The 24455-nt window shown below is 45.7% G+C and overlaps 1 protein-coding gene across 12 annotated transcripts in view; it reads left to right on the top strand.

Moving 5' to 3' along the window:
* TLN2 (talin 2) overlaps nucleotides 1–24455 on the top strand; it is a 437549-nt gene that overhangs the window by 30193 nt on the left and 382901 nt on the right. Inside the window, exon 1 of one of the 12 annotated variants that reach the window (XM_045449526.1) lies at nucleotides 3086–3213. The exons of the other annotated variants lie outside the window; for them this stretch is intronic. The gene's annotated coding sequence lies outside the window, so the exon portion shown is untranslated. Of the gene's footprint in view, nucleotides 1–3085; nucleotides 3214–24455 lie in introns of those variants that run through there. 12 annotated transcript variants of the gene reach the window in all.

Genomic DNA, 24455 nt, shown 5'->3' with positions numbered 1-24455 from the left:
TTCTTGTGAACATTTGAAAAGCTTTGCTCTGGAGGTTTTGCTGCCACATGGGTGAGAAATGATAGAGACTGCGATGAATGATGGAAAGAGGCTAGAGGCAGGTGTGGGGGGTGGGAACTAGTTGGGAGGGCTTTTTATGGGGTAGGGCCAAGAGCACTCAACCGATGGGAGGTGTTGAGGGCCCACAGCTGGAGGTTTGGATGCTGCCCGGGGTGGAATCTGGGAGGAGAGGAAAGAGGCCCGTGCACGTTGATCTTGGGGTCTGAGTGTGATAACCTGCTGTAGTCCACAGGTGTTAGGAATTACAGGTCTGCAGAGGCAGGGTGGGGTGGTGTCTCCCTGGAACGGGGCGGGTGGGGTGGGGGTTGGTGATTTGTAGACCCTGCTCAGGTTCATGACCAGGGTCATGAAGAAGTCTGTCCGTATGAGGTTCCCTTCCTTTCATCTTCCTTGGCCAAGCTTGTTACCTTGGCTTTGCTGTAGTTTACCATTCTGAGATTCCACTTACTGAATGACTTGGGGCGAGATTCTCAAGTGGGAGTTGAAGGTGGCAGGAAAAGGTAGCAGAGTGGAAAGTCGGGGTCAGAGTTGGGCAGAAATTAGCCACGTGGCTGGGGTGCAGGTAGGTGCGGTCGGCCTGGTGTTCTTGCCTCCTTCCCGTCTGCAGTAGGCCCAGCCTTCTGGTTGCCAAGCCTGTGTCTCTGGGTTGTCCAGAGATGCCTGTCCCACCGCTAGCTCTGAAACAGCTGCTGCCACTGTTAGTAAATCGAGTTAACTGACCTGACCCGGGGTTTCTCAGCATCGGTGCAATTGACATTTTGTGCTGATAAATTCCATCTGGGGGGAGAGTCCATCCTGTGCCTTGTAGGATGTTGAACAGCATCTGTGGCTTCCACTCTCAAGTAGGCAGTAGCATCCTCCTCCCCCATAAGAGGCATTCGGATGTCCCTGGGCTTTGGATTTGGATTCGGATGCTCCATGGGGGAGCAAAATCACCTCTGTGGAGAACCTTCAGTTTAGCCAACAATGACTGTTCTTCTTCTACTCTGAGCCCTGGGAACAAACCCAGCCCTGCTGACTTTCTAGTGGGAACTGCAAGTCTGGTTTGCAGAGACCTTGTCAAGATGGTGAAGTGTGGACTTCCACGAGAGACCTAATGGTGTGGGGAGTCTGGGTATAATGGGTGTGGGTCTTTCTGCGGTTGCTGGCTCTGCTCCCCATCCTGGAATCCGATTCATGGCAGTGGTGTTGAGCTTCGTTTTTCTTTATTGTTCAGTCTGTGCTAACTTTTCAGAGAGCAGCATCCTGCTATATCTAAAGAACATGTCTTGCTTCCTTCCCTTCCTTAATTTGATGTCCTACATTCTTTCTCTTTTCTGTAATGTGGCCGAATTATAAGTCTGTACCAAGCTTTCGGGGCTCTTTTCCAGTAGAAACCCTCCATCAGTGTGCTGTTGGTACAGCGCTCCTGTACCCCAAAAGCCCTGCTGCCTCCCCCCAGGTGCCCTGCTATCTTCTCCCAGGCCAAGGTCAGGAGGACTTGGTCTGACCTGAAGATCAAGTCAGACTGGCCCTTCGAGATGTCTGGCCTTTCCTTTGCTTCCTGACAACACCCTTCGGATCTGGATCCCTGGTGAGCCCTGCCCTGCCTCTGTGCCCACACTCTGGAAACTTCTCCTGCCTGCTGGAACTGGCCAGCAACCACGTAGATGAGATCTTGGCTTTGGGGCTTCCTCCTTGGGAAGTCTCCTTGGCTTTCTGTAATTTGCCCACCCTCAGCATTCATTGACCTTCAAACGATTAAAATTGGCCGTTCCCTACCAGGAAGCTTGCTGATGGTGTTCTTAGAGTGTCACTCTATGCTGGATACTTGGAAGGCACCAATAAACCTCTGTAGACGACTGACTTAAGATGAGCTTGCCTTTTGGAAGAGAGATGGACCCACGGGGCGCAGAAGCGGGGGAGCTGTAAGGACCCTCAGTCTGCTTGTCTGGAATGTTCATCCCCTCCCCTTTCTGCAAGTCCTTTTCTGATGGTCTCTGGTTTAAGATTGATCATTTTCACAGCCTGTTTCCCAGAAAGGGTGGGACGTACATTGCCTAGAAGACTAAGTCTGATTCGTAAACTTGACCCTTCCTGGGTAGATGGGCAGGCATTTTTACAGAAGATTTCAGGAATTAGGTGGGGGAGTGATTGGAAGATGGATGAGTGTCATGTGGTCCTGATGGCTTTCACTCAAAACCATTTGCAGCTCAAATCTAGTTAATGGGAACAGTGAAGGGTTATAGCCAGAAAATGCCTTTTGTTGGGGGTCTTCATGGAGGCAAAGTCATTTCCTTCTTTACTTGGTTTCTGTGGTCTGTGTTTGGTATAGACCGAATGTTTGTGCTTGAGAATTGGAACAGCAGGAGGGGCAGGATTGTAACCATGCCTCAAGGAGGATAGCACAGGATGCCAGCCTTCCTTGACCACTGACCATTTCAAGGACACTTTCCCCCTTTGCCCTCTGTGTCCAGAGTGAGTGGGTTACCATTGGGTTTCCATATTCACAGGAAAATCTCTAGGTTCTCTCCCACTTCTAAACATGGGGAATACTTTAGAGAAGAATAAAAGCTTTTTATGTTGTAATTGAAAAAATTTTTTAAGTTTTTATTTTGAGAGAGAAAGTGAGCAAGCAGGGGAGGTGCAGAGAGAGGGAGAGGGAATCCCAAGCAGGCTCTGCGCTGTCAGCACAGAGCCCAATGCGGGGCTTGAACCCCCAAGCCTTGAGATCATGACCTGAGCCAAAACCAAGAGTAGGACACTTAACTGGCTGAGCCATTCAGGCACCCCATAAAAGCTCTTTAAAAAAAAAAAAAACTTGGGCACCAGGGTGGCTCAGTTGGTTAAGCGTCCGACTTTGGCTCAGGTCATGATCTTGGGGCTTGTGAGTTCAAGCCCCCTGTTGGGCTCTGTGTCAACACCTCACAGCCTGGAGCCTGCTTCAGATTCTGTCGTGCTCTCTGCCATTCTCCCCCTTACCTCTGTCTGTCTCTCGCTCTCAAAAATAAACATTAAAGTAAATCATTTGTGCTTTTTCTAAAAGGATGGCATTTGGAAGCTGGCAAGTACTTCTGGAAAAGGTCAGGATTTGTTGATGAATGTGCCAGGTGTACTGTGTCCTGTGTTAAGTTGCAAGTGTGGGAATTCTAAGAGTGCAAATATGTCCTGGAGGTAAGGTTATAATGTGTCCTTTGAGCTATTAGTCCTAGGAATTTCCTATGCATGGATTCCCGGTCCTGGCTAATCTTCAAGAATCACCTCAGCTTTGAAAATGCAGACTTGTGAAATCCACCTGGATTCACTGAACCCAAGTCTTCTGGCGTGTGATCTGGAACCCTGTTTTTTAATTTTTAACCTTCTAAATGTTTTGCCTTTATTTTTCCCCGGCAAACACTGACTGGGATACTTGAGACTCCCCAGCATGATTCCTAAATAATTTGAACTTGGATGCCAGTCTTTTTTTTTTTTTTTTTTTCCTATCTTGACGTATAACTGATAAAACCTGACTAGTTTCAGGTATACAGCATAATGATTGGATATTTATACCGTGACACGTTCCCCAAAAGTAGTTAACATCTAGCACCACGGTTTGTTCTTCTAATGAGAACTTTTAAGATCTCCTCTTAGAAACTGTCAAATATACAACACAGGATTATCAACTAGAGTCCCCATGCTGTATGTTTCATCCTCAGGACTTAATTTATAGCTGGAGGTTTGTACCTTTTGACCCATTTCGGCCACCCCCTCTATACCTCTGCCTCTGGCAACAAAAACCTGTTTTCTATATCTGAGTTGTATGGGGGTGTTGTGTGTGTTCAAGATTCCCCATAGAAGTGAGATTATATAATCTATGTTGTTCTATGACTTGGTTCACTTTGCATAATGCCCTCAAGGGTCAGTCTGTGCTGTGAAAAATGGCAAAGTTTCCTTTTTAATGGCTGAATAATGCTCCTGTGTACATAATCATATTTTCTTTATCCCTTCTCAGACAGGCCCCTTTCCTACCCCCATCCTCTCCCCCCCCGCCCTTTTTTGGGTTTTGTTTTGTTAAAACCTCTCAGGAGAGACTTTTGTCTTAATTGCTCTGGGGTAGCTTGTTAATTTTGACAGTTGGTCAGCTTGCCCTTGATATTCTGGCTGGGGTTTAGGGTGAGCCCTAAGCATCCCTGCTGGCGGTGCTCTGTGATGGGACTGTCCCAGGGGGGAGGTGGAGAAGGTGCCTGGTAGTCGAAAGCAGGGGAGGGCTGTATGGGCCTGATTGTCTCACGTGGCGTATCTGAATTGGCTGTGCCAGGAAGTTAGGAAGCCCAGCTAATGAACTGGCTCGTGAAAATGCCTGAACGCTTCCCTTGAGGTGTTTGAAAGCTCTAAAGTCTTACAGTTTATAACAACCCCATGTGTTATGATAGCTTACAGTTAACTGCTGTGGTTTGGTTTCTGGCAAGTGTGACCTGATTAAGAATGCTCCCACTCCCCGTCATATTCTAGAACTATCTAGACCGTCTAGTGGTGAGTTAACTTTGAATTTTTTAGCTATGACAGATTCAGAGTTCATTGGGGACCTGCTCTCTGGTTAGTGTCTTTACAGGCATTTTTCAGAGAAGCTAGAGAAAGAAGCTTGATTTGTATCTTCATTGTGAATTTCTAAATTATTCTGCACAGTAATATCAGAAATAAAGAAACCCTCTAGATGCACACATAACTAAATGTTAGGGTATTTTCACCTCTGTTCAACTTTCTTCTCAAGGATGATTCGGGCCCAAAATTCTCATTTTCCTGAGAAATATCATAATTTGTTTTATAAGTGACTCATTTAAGACTACTGGTTAGGATATTTACAAAATTAATACATGGGCAGAGATTTCCTGAAACCTGGTACCAACTGTTGAGAAAAACAGGTTTTGACTTTAGGATTATTCAAATTTAAAGATTCTAAAGAGCCAATTTACTCTAGTGGACTTTGAGCTTTCTGGAGGTATACAGGTTAAAAAGCAGGTCTTGGTGACTATGGTTATATGTTCTGAACACCTTGATTAGACTTCTAGTGTAAACAATGATGTTTCAAATTTTATTTAAATCCAAGTTAACATAGAGTGTAATGATGGTTTTAGGAGAATTCAGTGATTCATCAGTAAACCTTCAACACCTTGTGCCCCTAAGCAATGACTTATACTATTGGTGTCTCAAAGAGAAAAATCCTGTTACAGTCTGACCTTGGAAGGTAACACTGTCTCACAGGTTAAACAACTCTTCTGTGTCTCAAAAGGTTAAACAAGCAAATTGGTAAGAGTTTGAAAACAGTATATCTGTTTTATTGGGCCATTCATGCTTGAATTTAAAGCCTAGAAAGTGACTAGCAAAGACAACTCCGTAACTGTTGATTCCTGTGCAAGCTCTCCCTGCTTAAAGGATGTTAGCCCCAATATAGTACTTGAGTTGTTACTTCTTTCCTATGTTTGTCTTTTATTTTTTTTCCTATGTTTGTCTTTTAAATGACACTTAATCTGGATTACTCGGGAGTAGTTGGGAAGTTTGGCCCTTTTTTGACTTAATGATTTACACCCACATTTTTGGACCTGATGGCTTTATTGCTGCAGGAGTTTCGATATATTTATCGAATATATATTACACGTGCACACACACACACACGAAAGAGAACCCATCTCCATTGTTTGAGACTCAGTCAACCAAACTAGTAAGTATTTATTGAGCATCTCTTCGTGCCCTACATTTTACTTAATCCCATGGGGATCATAAACAAAATATAAAAGGTGGCTCAACATGTAAAGTCAACCAGTGAGACTGTTGGAACCATTTTGAGATAATGTTCAAGTATGAATAATTCAGCGTAAGTTGCTTGGGACAGTTACTGACTGATAATGCATGTTAGACATTGCAGAGCTCAGTTTGGTCTAGAAGTCTCCAACACTTCCTGGAGAGAAGTTGTTAAGTGGGGAACAAAATTTTTTTTTACCAAGATGATGGTGGTGATTTGGGGAGGAGCTAAGAGATTAGATACCTTCCTGTAGGTTATTGTTGAGAAGTAATGGCCTTAAGGGGCCTCTGGAATGAGGCCTGGGGGGATGGGGGAGGAAACTCCTTCAAGAGGTAGATCTCTCTGTGGGATTCTGTGGGATTAAGGATGGTGTCTACCCAGAGTCTCCTGGGAGCCCTCCTCCTGAGCTTGGGGGGGCATAGGGCAGTGTGTGTGCTGCCTTGCTCCTTGGAGGAGAAGTCGGTTTATGTGTATGTGTATATACATGAAAGACCTAGTTCAATAGGATTAGGGTTTGCATCTGCGATGAGAACAGCACAGCCCTAGGGGTAAGCACCTAATTAAGCCCAACACTCTCCTCAACATATTTGTGGATCTAATTTGACTGCATACTGATGACATACTAAACCCGAAGCTAGATAATTACATAATTAGACAATTGAAATATGTGACTTATCCCCAGGATACAGAATGATGCCTCCGGGGTTGAGTAACCACAACTCTGACTTTGCTGCTTATGTTAGGCTTCTTAGGGTTTGTGCCCAGAAGGACCCCGTGTGGTCCCAGGCTCTGGAATTGTGAAACCGTTCACTAACAAGTGGCTTGAGTTTGGTTTAAGGTTGATTGCTGAAGGAGTGTATAGAACTCAGCAAATACAGATGGATGCAGCTTTTTAAAGCTTTCCCTGTTTGGAACAGTGTTCCAAAGGGAGAAAAGGAAAGTTGCATCAGCTGGTCCTTAAATTATCCGAACTGGAAGAGCTGAAGCTTAAGTGTATTCAGTTCTGTGCCCCCTGCCAGTTTTGTTGTTACTGTTCACTGGGTTTCATCCCTACTGAACAAAATGTCAGAGATAAGAGTGCACGGTAGGTCAAGTTTACTGGGCCTTGGGTGTGGTACCAGGCCCATCTCTTGCTGTGGGGGGACACATAAGCACTCTCAGGAGGGGACGCGATAACCCCCTCAACTTGTTGATGATGAATCCTGGCAGGCCTCACTCTGATGTTGTACCAGCTGTGCTCTGTGCGTTCAATGTTGATGGGTGTGTTTAACTAAAATATTTTTTTAATATTCTTTTCATTAGACTTCCCATAAGACCATATTTGGAAAAGCATAATCAGCATGATGGGGAAGTTAATCCTCCAGCTGAAGAGAATGAGTTAGTGTGATAGGAAGGGGGAAAAAAACACTAATTCGTTTCCAAGGATCTAAAGGATTCCTGAGAGCCATGGAGGGCTGGGATCCATTCTGAAACTGAGTACCTTTTATAATCCAGGCATCCTGCCTGAAAATGGGAGTGAGCTGCTTGTCTTGGGTCTCCTCGTATTTCCAGAAAACTTGGATTTTCGGTAAAGCTAAACTGGTTCGATTGCTTCATTGACCATTTACCGGGTACCTATGATGTACCATGCTTCAGCCACACTTTTGTTGGGCTGGAAGTCTGGATGCTCCATACGTATACCATATCTACATGTGTGAGAGCCCTTTGAAAACAGGCTTCTGTATGTTATGGGTGTGTGTTTTACTTTTAAATATCCTGTGGCTAAAGTTCCAAGAGGCTGGGACAGTGCAGGAGGTGTTATCAAGCTTTTACCATGTTGCTGGCAACTTACTAGAAATAGTTTGGTGCCTTTAAATACTTAATATTTAAAACTAGTACTTGGCTAATGCAATTAAATGACTAAATTCCTTTGGCTTGCCTACTAGAATGTGTATCTAGAACTCTTGGACTCCTTGGGAGACTTGCTGACTCCAGGAATCGCTCACACAACTGGCTCGGGGAGGGAAGCGTCTGGACTCTGTTTTACTCAGCACCAAGGAGAAGCCTTTGCTGGGCAGACATTTGGGAGTTCTCCTCCAGATGTGTGTGACATAATTGCTGAAATAGACCACAGCTTATGTCACTTGGTTTCTATTTTCAGATAGTTCTGTCGAAAGAGGCTTTGGGAAACAGGCCCCAAATAGGGGGGCTGAAGTGGTGAGCTGTTGAACTTAGTGTCCCCACCTGGTACTGTGGGTTTAAACTTCTGGGATCAAGAGTGGTGGTTTTGGAAAGGCTGCAGCCCTGACGAGGCTGTGGCCTGGGCGGTTCATTCAGTCTGTCACCTGTAGCTGTCGGCCCCGGGGACCCAGGGGATCATCTGGACACAGAAAGAAGCCTGAGGCTTTTTGCTTTGTAACTTCTTGTTAAAGCTTTATTAAGTGGACTCCAAGACTGTGGTAACTCTCTGGATGGATCATTCTCTCTGCTCCAGGAAGACTGACTCCTTAAAGGTGTAGAACTTGAAAGGGCCGGAAAACCAGAGGATGAATGGCTTGTACTGGTAACTGTCACCAATGCAGTTCCCTGGGGCACAACCTCCGCTTCTAGTCTCGATAATGGCAAATCTGGATGATAGGAATTTATGCTCAAGTCCCCTTACTTATAGGCTCCATGTTACCTGCTTGCTTGGGGTCTACTTGGGGGGGGGGGTGGTTTGTGTGTTCTGTTTTTGAGTCAGGATTACCACCAAGGTCTCTCCTCAACGAGGACCCCTGTTGTATGCGGGGTCTTCTTTCCTCCTACTCCTAGTCTAGTCGTGGTTTCTTGAAGCTTGAGTGATTCTGGTCTCCTGTTTAGTTTTTCTCCCTTCCTCAAAAACTTGTACTTAGCGTTCACCTGTCTTCCTTCCCTGTTCTGTGTAGAACTTTAATTTTTGCGAAGGTAAATCATACATGGGGTAAAAACTTGAAACAGTAGGAAGGGGTAGGCAGTGGAAAGTCTCGGTCCACCCTCTGCCTCCTGGAAACCAAGGTCTCTTCTTAAGGACCATCTGTGTTAGCAGTATCTTGGATATTATTTCAGGAATAGTCTGTGCATGCCTGCGTCTATTACTAATAATCCCTCTCCTTTCCCTTAGCTGCCTTTTTCCATCCTCAACATGACTGAAGTGCTTTATTGACTCAAATAAACTTGTATTAAACTTCTAAATTTTTTTACTGGTTTGTGTAGATCATTCTCATTCTCGAACAGCAGTGTTCCATTCCATTGATTTCTTAATTAGCTTCCTATCACCTGCCCTTTATATTTGAGTCGTCTTTTTTTGTTGTTGCTGTTGGGGAGAGCATGCACGTGCAACAGATGGGGGGGGGCGCGGGGACAGAAGGACAGGGAAAGAGAGAATTTAAAAAAAATTTTTTTTTTTTAACGTTTATTTATTTTTGAGACAGAGAGAGACAGAGCATGAACAGGGGAGGGGCAGAGAGAGAGGGAGACACAGAATCTGAAACAAGCTCCAGGCTCTGAGCTGTCAGCACAGAGCCCGACGCAGGGCTTGAACTCACGAACCGTGAGATCATGACCTGAGCCGAAGTCCGACGCTTAACCGACCAAGCCACCCAGGCGCCCCAAGAATTTTAAGCAAGCTCCACACCCAGCCTGAAGCTGACTTGGGGCTTGACCTCACAACTATGAGATGGTGACCTAGGCCGAAATTAGAGTCAGACGCTTAACCGATTGAGCCACCCAGGTGCTCCTTGTCTCACTATTTTACACATTGCTGTTGACAGAAACACGCATAACTGTAGTAAGTGTGAATACATCTGTGGGATAAATTCCTGGAAGTCAGAGGGTATGTTCCTCCTTAATTTTGTAGTGCCAAACTGTCCTCCAAAGAAGAATCAATTGTCTAATCAACAAGGTATGAGAGGACTGATTTTTTTCTGATCTCTTACCAACACAGTGGTAAGCACACTTACAGCATTAATTAGCATGCTTATTCATGGCCAGTCTGCTAGATAAAAGTGCTATCTCGGGTGACTGTGTGTGTGGTTCAACATAGTTTCACATGATGAAAGTCCCTTATGTTTTTCTCCTGATGATCTCTTGGTCATTTGCTCATTTGTTAGTGTTGTTGGGTATTGCTTACAGGGTTCTGTTTGCTTTTTATGTAGTGGGGAAATGAGCGTTCTGCTTTGTGTTGTAAATACTTTGCCCATTTGACTGTTCGCCTTTTCCCTGAAGAAAACTTAATTTTTGTATGGAGCCACATTTATTTTATGGCTTGTGGGTTTTGTATCCTATTCCATGGTATTGTTTTTTGTCTTCTCCACTCTACAAGGATGTTGCTTGTGCCTGATTATTTCAACTTCGGTCATAGACCCATCTCTTCCGACTGCCCAGCATGCTTTGCATCACAAATTTGTCAGACTCCTCTTTGACCTTCAATTCTAAAAAAATTGTCTGCCTTAACAATGGATTAATGAATAAGCAGTTGTTTAATTCATTGAATCGTTGTTTCCTACAGATTCCAGGCACTGTGCTGTGTGTTGCATACGACTCGCCTGAAAGCAAAATGAGGATGTGGGATTTCATTCCAAGTCATTGGAAAAGGGGGGAGTCCTACTTGGGGGATGAGGTGGTCATAAACATGACCAGGGAAGGCTTCCTTGAGTGAAGACCTCTACGTGGTAAACCTATGGTGTGCCTGGGTGGCTGAGTTGGTTGAGTGTCCGACTTTGGCTCCGGTCATGATCTCACAGTTGGTGAGTTTGAGCCCCACATCAGGCTCTGTGCTGACAGCTGAGTAGGTAGCAGGCTGTCAATAAAGAGGAATCAGAGTTCTTTCCACTTCCAGGAAGCTGCTAGGTAAGGTCCTGGGATAGACAATGAGTTGGGAAAGGAGCTGACAGTGTTAGAGAAACCAGCAAAAGTCAGTGTTGTAGGAGCAGGCTCCCTGGAGGAGGCTTAAGGGACTTGAAGGAGCCAGGTTATTTGGGGGGAGGGTATTGTGGGTTGTGTATGAATTTGGTCATTTGCTCCACAATTCTTAGTTTCTGTGAAGTCTCTTTCATGTATTTTCGTTAGCATTTCGGTAAAAACCCTCACACATTTGTTCAATGAACTTTTATCAAGTTGGCTCTTCGATGTTTGCATGCTTCTGTTTCATCTCTTATTGATGATAAACTGCTTTAAGAAACCTACCATCATGATTTCTTAAAAGAACATCTCCACTCAGATTTAGGAATGTTTCTGGTGAGTGCATTGAACAACAGCAGCGTTAGGAGTTAAGCTGATGCCCAAATGTGCTTCATCTTGTGTTTGACCACGTGGCTATTCGAGTGGTTGCTGAGAGGACAGAGTTGTGAGACTGAGGCCAAATCCCAAGTGGGTTTCCAGGTTCGGGGCTACACTGATGATCTGTAATGGCTGCCACATCCATAGGCAGGGAGGTTCTTGTCAGGCTGCTGCTGTTTCTGACCTGGAACATCATGAAGAAAGCTGGCTCAGTCTGTTAAGCATCAACTCTTGGTTTCGGCTGAGGTCATGATCTCACAGTTTGTGGGTTCGAGCCCCTCATCGGGTTCTGCACTGATAGCGCAGGGCCTGCTTGGGATCCTGTCTTCCCCTCTCTGTACCCCTCCTCTGTGCTCTCTCTCTCTAAATAAACAGATGGATACATAGATCCTTAAAAGAGAATGGAGGATCCCAAATGGTAAATACCTAAGCAAATGTTAACAAACATAAAAAAGGTGCCCTCTGTCTTGCTTCTAGGTGTATATGGGTACAGGTCCCTTGGGGTGAGGGTCACAGACCTAGCATTGTTGGTTGGGGGCATGGGAGCCATCTCCTTATTGATGTGTGCCTTTCATCCCAGTTCCTGCTTAGGGATACTAATGGGTCTGTTTTTAGATCAGGTTCACTTTTTCCCCCTATATAACTCCATGTTTTGAGAAAGTGCACGGATGTGTGCTTCTGTTCACCAGCTTGGCACAGCGGTCTCCTCATCCTAAATGATAATTTCTCCTTGAAATGATCCAAGTTAATAGCATCCACAGAGACGTGTTGATAAACAAAACTGAATCATTGCTGCTGTGACTGGCCGTGCACACATGGACTTAGAGGTGTGTGGGTGTAGGAGGAGCACCAGAGCTCTGGCTTTCCTCCCCCTTCCCTTCTCCACCTCTGGCGGTTGCTGCCTGGGTGCCAGTAGCTCATGAGCAAGGCAGGTATTAGAGAGGATCTAGTAGGATGAGCTCAGGGCCAAAAAGTATTCCGAGAACCATCGCAAGCCTTGGTCAGACAGTCAAACCTAGTTCCGGTATGTTGGCAGTGAGCCATTGTTTGCTACTCCAGAAATAGTCAACTGCATGACTTAATCCAGTAGTGGTTATTTCGTGGAAAAAAAGGGGGCACTGGGGAGCAACCGGACCTCCTTGGTTTTTGTGCATTTAGCAGGATGTTTAAATGAAGGTTATTCCACTTGACCCTGTGGAAATGTGTATGTTCTTGGAGGTTAAGGACCACCTTGTCTGTATAGCAAAGTCTAGCTGAAGGGTCTTGGCCTACGGAAACTTCTTTTGGCCTTACTCTTCTCCATAGATGGAAGCACAACTTTATGTGCTAAAGTTGTGCTTCAAACTCCTAACATCCTCTTAAACCTTAAGGAATTGGTGGTCTCCTCACCTCTGGGCCCTTGGGTTTATTATTTGCTCCATACAGTTTGGGAAATGATTATTCAGCCCTTGGTTGACAGTACAGTGGGAACAAGAGCGATGTTGGGACTTAGGTGGACCCGGCTTTCACCTTCTGCTGTTTGGAGCCTGGGACTGGGGATGATTATGATTATAAGGCTCATGAGGCTTTTACACAACCACAAAAATAGTGCCTTGAGCAGTAACTAGAGGCTCCACAGGGTCCGTGGTCCTCTCCCTGCTGAGTTCCCCTGTGAAACCTATGACCCGAAAAAGGGACTGGGGTGATCCCAAGAGCTTCAAAAAGAAAGGGCCTCCATCGAAAATCTTGCTTCCATAATGGGACATCCCTTCTGGGGAGGGAGGCTCCCCTGGCTGGCCAGGCCTGAACAGTCAAGTTGTCCCAACAGCTGTGCCAGCGCATGGTGGATGCGGTTGAAGTCCTGCTTCCTACTTTAAATTTTCCTTCTGTACTCAAGAGAACTTAAAGCAGCATGGTTGCAATTTAGATGTAGTTGTACATGTGGTAAGTGTTATGCATGTATATTCATAGATTTATAATATGCTACCTAATTAGGATTAGGGATCGTCAGTACCCTGCCCACGTGCCATCACTTTGTCTTGCGCTGCACCCAGCAGTAGCTACGGGATGAGGTCGCTTTGCTGCTGTTCGTAGGAGAGGCAGCCACGGCTCATCAATGGCAGTTACCATGTGTGACAGAAACCTCTTTTATCCTGGGCCCAGACTGATGCTGAGACACAGGATACTTGGTCTATGTTACCCAGTTTTTGCCGGTTGGATGAGCATGCCACCAGCCTTGGGAAGCCTCAGTGGGAACAAATGTATGTTTCTGGTGAATGGCCAAAGACCCTCACTGTGAAAAGCCACTTTACTCCTAATGGCCTTTGCCTCTTTGGGAGGGAGTTGTCCTGTGGGAATACAGAGATTTTTTTTGGCCTGGATTCCAACTGAAAGGTTGCTTTGGGATGAAGTCAGAAGCCATTAGTTATGGGACCGTCAGGTGTTTTGTGTCTTTCTCTTCTAGCTCTCTCAAGGTTAACCGTGACCAAGGCTCATCTAGGGACAGCAACTCGTTGTGCTGTGACAGGAGCTCTGATACCATGCAAGGAAGAAGTCAAGGTGGAGGATTTCTGGGTTTGAAATCTAGGCAGGATAACCTTCCTGGTCTCTTCATTCACTTAGTTCTGACAAGTTCATGTTTATTCACCCAACAGAAAATCGTAAAGAACCCACTGTGTGCCAGACAGTGTGCTATCTGCCAGGTTCATTCTCAATTTGATGTCCTTGCTCACCTTTCTCCTCCATCTCTGGTGCTTTTCTGTCCTACAAGTCTCCATTTGGGTCCCTGATGAAGTTGATTCTTTCCACCTGTGAGAGGTAGACTACACCTTAGGTTTTGGCATCTAATGCTGGAAAAAAAAAAACAAACCAAGAAATTTATGGTACACCTTGTAATTAAACTTGAGATAGAGACCAAATTGTCCCTGATACTTCAATGTCTTCCTTTCTGGCTTCTCACAGGCCTAAGCATATGGGTAGATTGTCCTCCTTGGGTGAGGTGCATCTTGAACTTGACGAGAGCACGGTTGTGGCTGCGAATCCATAAATAAAACTGGCAGAGCATTTTTTCTGTAGACGCCTAGCCTAAGGTGTAGTAGAGTGGCCCTTGTGCCCAAGGTTGGGGAGGACTGTGCTGGCTGCCCTTCTCTGGGGAGTGTTTCCATGGCAACCTCTATTCTGTCCTATGCTCCCCACCCCCATCTTGCCCTTGGCTATGGCCCCTTGAATCCACGTAACAGGAATTATTGACCACTTGGCGTTTCCTTCTGATGGGTCTTTCTAAAAAAGAGTTGCCCTGCAAAGCAACGTGTGATATCTGTGCCCATGTCGTAGCCCTTCGCTAGTTGAGCTTCTTGAGGCTGTTTAAATCCTTTTTGGATCCTCCCCATGTGGTGCTCAGCAAATGCTGAAAACAAATGAATGACTCTTACAGCAAATACTTTGCTGAAGGAAGCAGTCTATGAAACCAAGCTATTTCTCTTTTTGGGGAAAATGGCCCATGAAACAAAGCTAGGTTCTGGATGTAGTCATGTTGGTGTATGATAGATAACTTGTTCAAACACGTGGTCTGTGTCCTGCCCGTTTCCTATTCCAAATGCTCTGTGACAGCATTTCCTGGTGTGTGCTCTATTGAACTAGTGATGTGTTGCATGTTGGTAAGTGCCAAAGGATTCGAATACAAGCAGGGATGGATTGGTCATGAGCTAGGAAGTCTTAAGGAGTCTGCTCCCAGTGACCTCCTAATTTTGTCTTGCATAGAGGGGGGTTCTCTAACGGGGGGGGGGAGTTTCAAGTGGACCCCCTCCTGAATACAAGTATAAAACACTGAGCTAAGTTCTAATTAGGTTTTTCAAAATGGCAAGTGCAGAGCTTGTCCGAGGGATGTAGTACTGTTGCTACACGTGTATTTATAGAATACTTTTTTGCAAAAGAATCTCCTAGTGCTCCATTATTTCTCAGAACGAGGCGTATATTAAGTACTCTGTGAATCAGAAAATTAGGGAATTAACTTCCCGGCTGGCTCGTACCAGCTCATGGGAGCTGGCTGTGTCTATTGTAGAGTTGGTATTTAGTGCCATTATTTTGGTGTCTTGAATTGGCTGTGGTGAGAGCTCTTTGACCACGGAACTTTGCAAACTTGCCCACAGTGAGGACCTGACTTGGAGCTTAATTTTGTCTGCTCCTTGGGCCAGTGGTGAAGAGATGATGCGTGTTCACGCTGGGAACATGAGTGACGTTAGAAATCTCGAAACCACTGTTTGCCTGAAAGGCTGACGAGGTAGAATTGTTGTTACTTGGGTACTTCTGTTCTTCTGAAAAATGGCTATGCTATTTCCTACTTCATAGAAGCAAAGTGTTTCTCACTGAAAATGAGCTGAAGTGTTTCAAGAATATGTACTTAAGCTTTGATACCAAAATAGAACCTTTTGCTACTAAAACATCACCATGAACTGTAAGTAGGTTAAAGCAACACATTTAATTTCTTTTTAATTTTTAAGTGTTTTTATTTATTCTTGAGAATGAGAGAGAGGGAGGGATAGAGAGAGAGTGAGTGAGTGAGTAGGGAAGGGGCAGAGAGAGAGGGAGACAGAATCTGAAGCAGGCTCCAGGTTCTGAGCTGTCAGCACAGAGCCTGATGGGGGCTCGAATTCAGCAACTATGAGACCATGAGCTGAGCCGAAGTTGGACACTACTAACCAACAGAGTCCCCCAGGCACCCCAACACTTACTGGTTATGGAGGTCTGAGGTTCCCAAATCAAGGTGTTCACATCGCTGTGCCACCTCTGGAGCCTCAAGGAGAGACTCTGTTTCCTCACCTTACCTGGCTTCCAGAGGACACCGGCAGCCCTTGGGTCATCCCTTACCTTCCAAACTAGCAGCAGAGCATTTTCAAGACTTGGTCTCTGACCTCTGCTTACATTGTTGCATCCACTTCCTTCTGACCTTGACCCTTCTTTGAAGGCCCTTAATCAACTGTGCAGAGCCCCTTTTGCCATGTAAGGCAAAATAAGCACAGGTTCCGTGGGGTGGTGGACATCTTTGGGGGGCAGATGGCCTAACATGGTTAATTACTTGAATAACAAATGTTTCTTATATTCTCCGAAAAGCCACCTTAATAAATATCTTCTAGTATTTCTTCTGCTTGCAGTGTTTGGTTTTGGTCAATGCCCTTCCTGCTTCTTTAACTGGTTCTAATATAAAACTGCAGTTAGTTTTATTGCTAGAATTTGCGTTGGACGGTGCCTTTATTGGTGAAATATTGCATCCTTTGTCAAAATGTTAAAACTTGGGCAAAAGGAAAATCTGTTGGGCTGTGAACTAGCCCTTTATTAAAGCTGTAACAGAGGGTTTATTTTTCTGTTAGGTTTTTATTCTCTGCTGTCTCAAGAGAGCTCATCAAAATCCACTAAAACGCCTAACTCCCAAACCCCAACATGAAAGACCATCGGGAAGAGAAGGCACTTGGTTTGATTGCACTGCCCTCATTTTTCCTGGACTCACGTGCTGGTTGGAGAGTCTGGGAATCCGTTGATAGGGTGCTGGTAAAATGGGTATCAGTTTCCAGCGGTTCACCTATATAGGTGGTCAACAAAGCTAACCGTCCACTCAAGAAATCTTTGAGAGTCTCCTGATGGGAGTCTTGGAGGGACCTTAACAACGAATGGTGGGGTAGAGAATGGTGACCTGGGGACAGAGCTGGCGTGGCCAGGGAGGGCTGAGGATGGGTATAGGGTGGGGGTATGGAGGAGGTGGGCAAGGTTAGGTCTTGGAGGTGCTACTGAGAGAACAAGATGAGGTGGTCTGAGAAGTGGTCTTTGTGGCCTTTGCTTTGAATGACAGGAGATCCTTGTTTCCCTTGCTGTGCCCTTGAACCTGAAAAATCCCATATGAACCAAGGATTCAGATGGCCTTGGCCCTGTGGATGGTGTAGTTCATGGCTATAATGTGAGAGATTTTTATAAAAACACAACAATAGTAGTGTTGCAGCTTGTATAAAGCCTCTGTCTAGAAGCTTTTGTGAATTTTCGAATTGCTGAGTATTCCCTTAATAATTTACCCCGTAAAAAGCAATAATGCAGACGTTGAACATTGTTATTCTGTTGATATTTCTACCTTGCAAAGCACCATCATTTCTTAGTCATCTCTACTTTGTGTCCATTCCCAACACCAGCACAAGGCTATCCGTGACTAGTTAAGTCAGTGATTCTTAATAGCAGTGTCCTGACTAACTTGTCACCACCAATTGTTAAGAGATTTGCTACTAATTAGTGGTTAAGGGACTAAACTTTGTGGGTGACCTGGAAGATGGGAAGCTGGATAATTGCTAGGAGTTTCTCTTTGTCTTGTATGGCTTTGGATATGCTTTGAGTGGGGCAGAAGGTGTAGAATCAGAGCCAGCTGCTGCTGTGGGTACCCTTTATGCCAGAACCTGGCATGGGGACAAGGGGTTGTGTGGTATTGCCTGGCATCCGCAGTGTGTGTATGTGTGTTGGGGTGTGGCCTGAGAACACACTGGGTCTGTGTGAAGAACGACAAAGTCCCATGAACTACAATTTATGCTTGAACAAAATTCTAGTTGCCAGTGTCCCTGGCCATGGCCAGAGTCTAGAGGAGAATGCTCAGTGTCAGCTGTACAGGTCAACAGTTGAAGGGGTTTTGGGACAGGAGAATGAATGCCACGTGTAGGGAAGTCAGGGACGCCTTGTCGAAGAAACTGACAGCAGAACTAGATGTGTTGAAATGCCCAGGAGGCAGTCCATCAAGTGAGTCCTATCTGACCCCAGGCCTCCGGAGAGCAGTTTTCATCCTTACACTGTGAGTTCGAAACACCTCTGGACTTGGCAAAAGTGCAGGGACCTATGGCTCTACCTTAGGAGGTCTTGATTCTGCATTGGCAAAATAACTTCTTCTCTCCCCACCCCAGGTGATTCTGGTGTTGATGCTAGGGTTGATGCCATGTTGCTTTGAGGCGGCTAGTGTGAGAGATAAAAAGTTATCACTGTATTATGACTGGATCTCCTTAGGAGCAAACAGTTTTTCCTATGTACATGCATGTACAGGGATACAGACACACTCTGAAGTAGCGTTTGATTAGAATCAGGCTTTACATGTATAAATGTTGCTCTCTAAGAAGTCAGTGCTCAAATACTTCATGTGATAGTCTCATAGACAGTCAAATGTCTTAGCCCTGCAAATAAGTGTCTTGGTCTTTTCTTGTTCTGGATACTTAGCTGTGAAGCCTGAAACTCCTGATAGGCACTGGGGAGCCTTCAAAGAGTGCTTACCTCCTCTTGAGCAAGCTCAGGTATTTTTGGATCTTCTTGTGTTGCATTTCTTGGTACTTGCTTTTGATTGTGTCTTACTGCCTTTGGTATTCAGATCCCATAAATACTTCCTGTTGTTGCACCTGCTGGAAAGCCAGCTAGAGCTTGAAAGATGGCTTTCTTAAAGAGAAGACGAGTTGAGTTTGGAAGAGCTGGGTTCTAGTCATGGTTCGGTATTGGTGGCTTGGATCATCAATTTTACATGACATTACATAAGTGACCGATATGTCACTTATACCATTAGATCTAACACTTTCCAATAACTGATTATATAGGGACTGCATTAGGCACTGCTGAGAATTCAAAGGCATGTAAGACCTGCTAGTTTCAAAGGACATTCTACGTAAGATAATTTGCAAATGACAGAAGTAAGTAACACAAGATGAGCCGTTAAAGTCCAGGAGCAAGCTAAAGAAATGAAATAATTGTTAGATGAATGGGGTAGATCAGTGTTTCCCAAACTCTTCTGTGGATCATCAGTTCTGCAAGATTGGCTTTCCTTCACAAATAAATTCCTAGGTCAGTTGAGTTTAGAAAATACTGGGTCAAACAAAACTAATCCGTGTATTTATTGAACACCTTCTCAGAACCTTTAATGTCTATGATGAATGTGTATCTGTGTAATCTGCGGTTTCCCACACTTGTTTTTGGTACAAAAGCCCCTTAATTTTTTTTTTTTTTTTTAAGATCATAGACTAACCACTAATTCGGTGGAATGCAATTTGGGAAGTTGGTATTTTAAAAAGTTTTTTAATGTTTACTTTTGAGAGTGTCAACAGGGAAGAGGCAAAGAGAGGGAGACAGAGAAGCAGGTTCCAGGCTCTGCACTGTCAGCACAGTGCCCGACACGGGGTTCAAACTCCCAAACCGTGAGATCACGACTTGAGCCCAAGTGGGATGTTTAACCGACTGAGCCACCCAGGTGCCCTGGGAAGTTGGTATTAATGATACTGTGTTAAGAGTTTAAAGTGGGGACATGTGGCTTCAATCTCAATAGGCAGAGGGGTTTGGGCAGAGTCTGGAGCATGGGCTGGATTTGCAAAGCTGCAGAGGATGTGGGCATATACAGCAACAGCCAGTAGTAATGTCCAGACAAGTGCATGGACCCCTAACTTCCTACAGTGTTATCAGTCTCTATTCTCAGAAGTGTTCCACTGACAGAGTTCTCCCTTCCCAAGTGCCAAATCCCCTCAGGATATTAGGGGAACTCCCTTCCTACCACCTCTGCTAGAGTGCTTTTTTATTTTTGCTCCTGCTGTAGCCAATAGAAAGGAGTGGATTTCTAGCCTCACCATTTCCTAACATGCTACTGTGAGGGGCTCATGGCCCCAAAATAGAACGTGGCTACTCATTGGTCACAGAGGGACAGGCCTGTGCTGCTGAGGTTGGCCCAGGGACAGACTGCACTCAGTCACCTGGGGCTGCCCCTCCCCAGAGCCACTAAAGCAGAATTCTCTGGAGAGGGGCCCAGGAATCTGTGTTTTTAACTATCCCCAAGGCCATGGATTTAGGACATGAACTTGTAGCTAAACCAGCATGGTTCTGCTTGGGCCCAGTGAGCCTGCATAGACTCTCAACTTACATTAGATTCCCCTGGACCCCCTTGGGTCTAGAGTTAAACCTGGAGAAGGTTTGGGAAGCCCGTGTGCTGTGACTCGAGGCCCACAGCAGTGAAAATTGTTGAGTACCCAGTTTTTAGGCCCAAATTTCATATAGCTTTTCTCAAACACTTACATTCCAGTCTTGATAGAATTAGGTAGCCACTATTGAATTGAATCTCTGTGTTGCAAATGGGGTTCTAGAAATATGGGACCATCTTCGAGCCATCCGAGGAGGGCACAATCAGGCTTGCATTGGGGAGGGTCGAAGGACCTGGTCTCTGCATTCAGCTTATTCTGCGTGTGTTTGCAGCGCCCTCCGTCACGTAGCTCTCGCACAAAACTGGTGTGGAAAATGTGTTAGAGAGCTGACAGGTTGATGCCTTGGGACGAAGCGCTGGGAACACTTGAAATGAGTGGCAGGAAAAGACATTTATGTTTCTGTCATGTGGCACAGATTAATGTTAATCAGAGATGCTTCTTTTTACAGGGCAGCATAGGTATTTCATGGAGAGAAAATACTAGAAATGAGCTTTCGGTGTGGGGAATACTGATTCAGGAAGAGGTCTCCAGGCTTACCCCTCTGTTAGCCCAAATCTGAAGCAAGAAATTACTTAAAAAGTGCCCCACCAGAACCCAAGGACTGACCTAGTTTAAAGTGTGAAAATGCAGTGTATCCTCTTACCAGATGAGAAAGAGCATGCTCCATCTCACAATTCCTTTTATTTGTCTAGGGGGCTGCTTTTTTTTTTTTTTTTTTTTTTTTATTTTCGGAGGAAGAGGGCATTATTTATATCGTTTTGCAGGGCAACTGGCTTCTTACTCTATTTTATATTCCTTGGTGGTATCTGAGCTTCTCGCGGTTTTAGGGGAAATTGGCTTTTGACGTGAAGCAACAATGATAACCGATTTTAATATAAAATACTGAATGCTGGGTATTAAACTGTATGGCAGTAGGAAAAATAGTGTGTCACAGAGCATTAGTTTTCAAGGCTTGAAATGAAGTGGCTTAACTTACCAAGAGAAGCCTTAGAGGTGGACCACCGCTTAAAGGAGGGGCCCAGATGAATGGTGGGTGACGAGTGCCGGCGTGCCTGGTGCTGTGGTTTCTCAGAAGGGGTCTAAGCAAGTCTTGCGTGTAACCAAATGTTTTGCTTCTGACAGATGGTTTGTGCCAGCGTTTGGTCCTGATAGCGACATTCCTCCTTCTCATGCCTCCCTCCCCGGCTAGGAGCCTAGGGGCGGAAGGCGGTGCTTGATCAGACAGAAGGGAGGTGCACTGGCTGAAGGCAGAAGAGTTAAGAAATCCCAGCACTTGGTCTATCAGGACTAGTTTAAAGTCAGAGCCACTGGTCCCAGAGTGCCAGTTGCCTTAAAAAATGAAAACCACAGGGGTGCCTGGGTGGCTTGGTCGGTTAAGCGTCCGACTTCGGCTCAGGTCATGATCTCATGGTCCGTGAGTTCGAGCCCCGCGTCGGGCTCTGTGCTGACCGCTCAGAGCCTGGAGCCTGTTTCAGATTCTGTGTCTCCTTCTCTCTGACCCTCCCCTGTTCATGCTCTGTCTCTCTCTGTCTCAAAAATAAATAAACGTTAAAAAAAAAAAAAAAATGAAAACCACAGAACCTTGGTCAAAGCCATGCATAGCAAGGACAAGAGAAAGTTGAAAAGTGGCTATATTTTCCACGGCTGAGTAGTCACAATTAAACATACGTGGTTCCATGATTTCCTGTCTTTTATTTTCCTTGAACGCTACTCCCACTGGTGTCTTCATTGGGTCCTGCAGAATCTTCCCTCTGGCTAGCTAGCTTCCTAGCTGACCTCCCAGTGTGTCTGGGAAAAGTCCCCTTGACCAGAATGTTCTGCGTACTCCTTGCCAACTACCCTTAAATACCAGACCATACTCTTCGAGGGAGTGGAGGCAAGAAATTGGCATCACTCAGGTGTGCTAGAGTATTAGAGGGACAGCTGATGGAGCAGGTAAGTTCAGCAGCTGATCCAAATCACTGTTAATACAAGGCAGATACCTTGGTGAACTTGGGAGCAAGTTCAATTTGTGTATAAACAGCATAGATAGATCCCTACAGAATCTACAGTTGGGAATTCAGCTTTGTTTCCACCTAACATGATTTTGTGAGCATTCCTCTACATCGGAATGCCTCGGGTTCTTGACAAACCTGAAGATTCCTGAGCCCCATTGCAGGCCAGGAGTGGAATCAGGATGGGAGTGGGAATCACTGGTATTATTCTGAGGCATCGAAGGTTAGAAAATCACTGCTTCAGAATACCCCTACTAACACCGCAACCCCCCCCCCCCCCCCCAAGCCCTGCCTCAGCCCTTCTGGCCTTGAGGGGTAATTATGCCCATTTAGTGGTCTGGTCAGGTCAGGGACAGGGTGGGCAAGTAGGGGCTGAGGAGAATCGGGATTTTTAAGAGGACATGTCTACAACAGCCCTGATGGCCGGGCCAGGCATTGACCAGTGCTGAGCCAAGGAACATGAGCTGTTGCCTCCAACCAGTCTTGGGACCCTTTCAAAGGTTTGTATTTTGTAGTCCTGGACTGTGCCTGTATTTTCACTTCTAATTGTGCAGACCAGAACCATATATGAGGTTCCTAAATCTTCTTGTGGGTCAAACACCTTCTCTGCCCCACTGCTCCCTCCATCTCGAGGCAGGTGACCTGCAAGTTTGGGTCAGATGTCTACTTGACATGGCCCCTGGCCTGGGTTCTCCAGAGTCGGGATGTATGGCGCTGTGTCCCACTGTGTGAACAAGTGGGCAGGAACTCGATATCCGAGTCGCAGGTGTTGAACTTGTTTTTTCTCTCTTCATTGTCTTTCATCTGTGGTTGGGCCTGTTCATTTGCCTGAAAGCCAGTTGTGGGTCCTAAGGCTTGGTTGCTGCTTTGTTACAATGACAGAGCTACGGTGGGGCTGCCAGCCGTGGATTCTGCCACCCTGGGGACCTGCCTGATGCCTGTGGAGATGAGCTGTTGGGGGCTGTGTTCCTGGAAGGTTTTACAGACCGTTGAAGCTTGGGCCTAGGATGGTGCTGGGCCCTTAGAATACACAGAGGGAAAGGGGAAAGTGGGGAAGGAGTGGTGCTTCTGCAGGACATTTCGAGGTCTGGCTGGGTGGGACCAGGTGGGCCCGAAGAAGTGGCCTTGAGCGACAAGCGTGCTCCTTCCTGGGCCATCTGTTCACTTGTGTCGTGCTGATCGAGTTTCCCTGGAAACCGATCCTTAGCTGCAGATACCTGCTCCATGAGGTTGGAGATGAATTAGACCTCGGAGAGGGAAAAGCCTAGCTAACTGGCAAATGGGAAGAGAATTGGCTAGTTGGGGGAAAAGAAGGCAGTAAAATACACATAACAGAAAATTGAGCGCTTGAGCCCCTGAGTACATTGCCAGTGTTGTGCCACCATGACCGCTTTCTGTCTCCAGAACTTGTTCATCATCCCAAACTGAAAGTCCATACCCAGTAGACAGTACGTCCTCATGCACCCACCTCTCTGCCCCTGGCAACCACCATTCTACTTTTTGTTGCAGTGAGTTTCTGTATTCTGTACCTCATGAAGTGGAAATAGAAAATATCTGTCCTTTGGTGTCTGGCTTCCGGTGCTAAGTTCACATTTTTCTCGAGATCGTAAGTAAGCCTTCTGAGTAAAGGAGAGGACAATGGGCTTTTCTCTTGCGTGGAGGCAGCCCTCCCCCTCCTTCTGCTCATCCTTGGCCAGAGTGGCCAGGCCAGTGTTCTGCGTTAGCTAATCCTTGGTGTGGAATGAGCCGACAGCTGGGGGCTCCCAAAATTTGCTTCCAGCTGTTGTCAGGCTTTAGTGTTTTCTTGAGAATGTGGAACTGAGGTTGCCAGATAAAATAGAGGCTTTACAGTTGAATTTAAATTTCTGATAAACAGCAAAAAATTTAGTAGGTGTCCCGTATACTGCATGGGGTCATATGTGGGAGTTACTTGTGGTCTCTCTGCAGTTGAAATTTAACTAGGTATCTTGCATTTTTATTTGCCAAAACTTGGGCAACCCATGAATACAAAACAACGCATCATGTATTTAAAAAAAAAAAAAAAAAGGCCAGTAGTTAGCTACAAAGATCTCAGAAGATGGGTGGAGTTTATGGCAGGTTGAGAGAGGAAGGTGATTGGGCTTGGGGTAGAAAATAAAAAACTTGGATCCCAAAAGGGGTGTGTGTGTGTGTGTGTGTGTGTGTGTGTGTGTGTGTGTGTTTTAAGATGATCTATTTGGTGGGGGGAGAGACCGAGCCAGAGCGGGGGAAGGCCAGACAGAGAGGGAGAGAGAAAATCCCAAGCAGGCTCTGTGCTGTCAGTGCAGAGCCCGACACGGGGCTTGAACTCACAAACTGCGAGATGATACCCTGAGCTGAAATCAAGAGTTGGCCACTTCACTAACTGAGCCACCAAGGTGCTTCCCTCCCCCAATTGTGCTTTCA

The sequence above is a fragment of the Leopardus geoffroyi genome, chromosome B3, assembly GCF_018350155.1.
Source record: "Leopardus geoffroyi isolate Oge1 chromosome B3, O.geoffroyi_Oge1_pat1.0, whole genome shotgun sequence".
Lineage (NCBI taxonomy): Eukaryota > Metazoa > Chordata > Mammalia > Carnivora > Felidae > Leopardus > Leopardus geoffroyi.
Note: the sequence above shows the minus strand (reverse complement) of the source record. Positions and strands in the feature narration are given on the sequence as shown.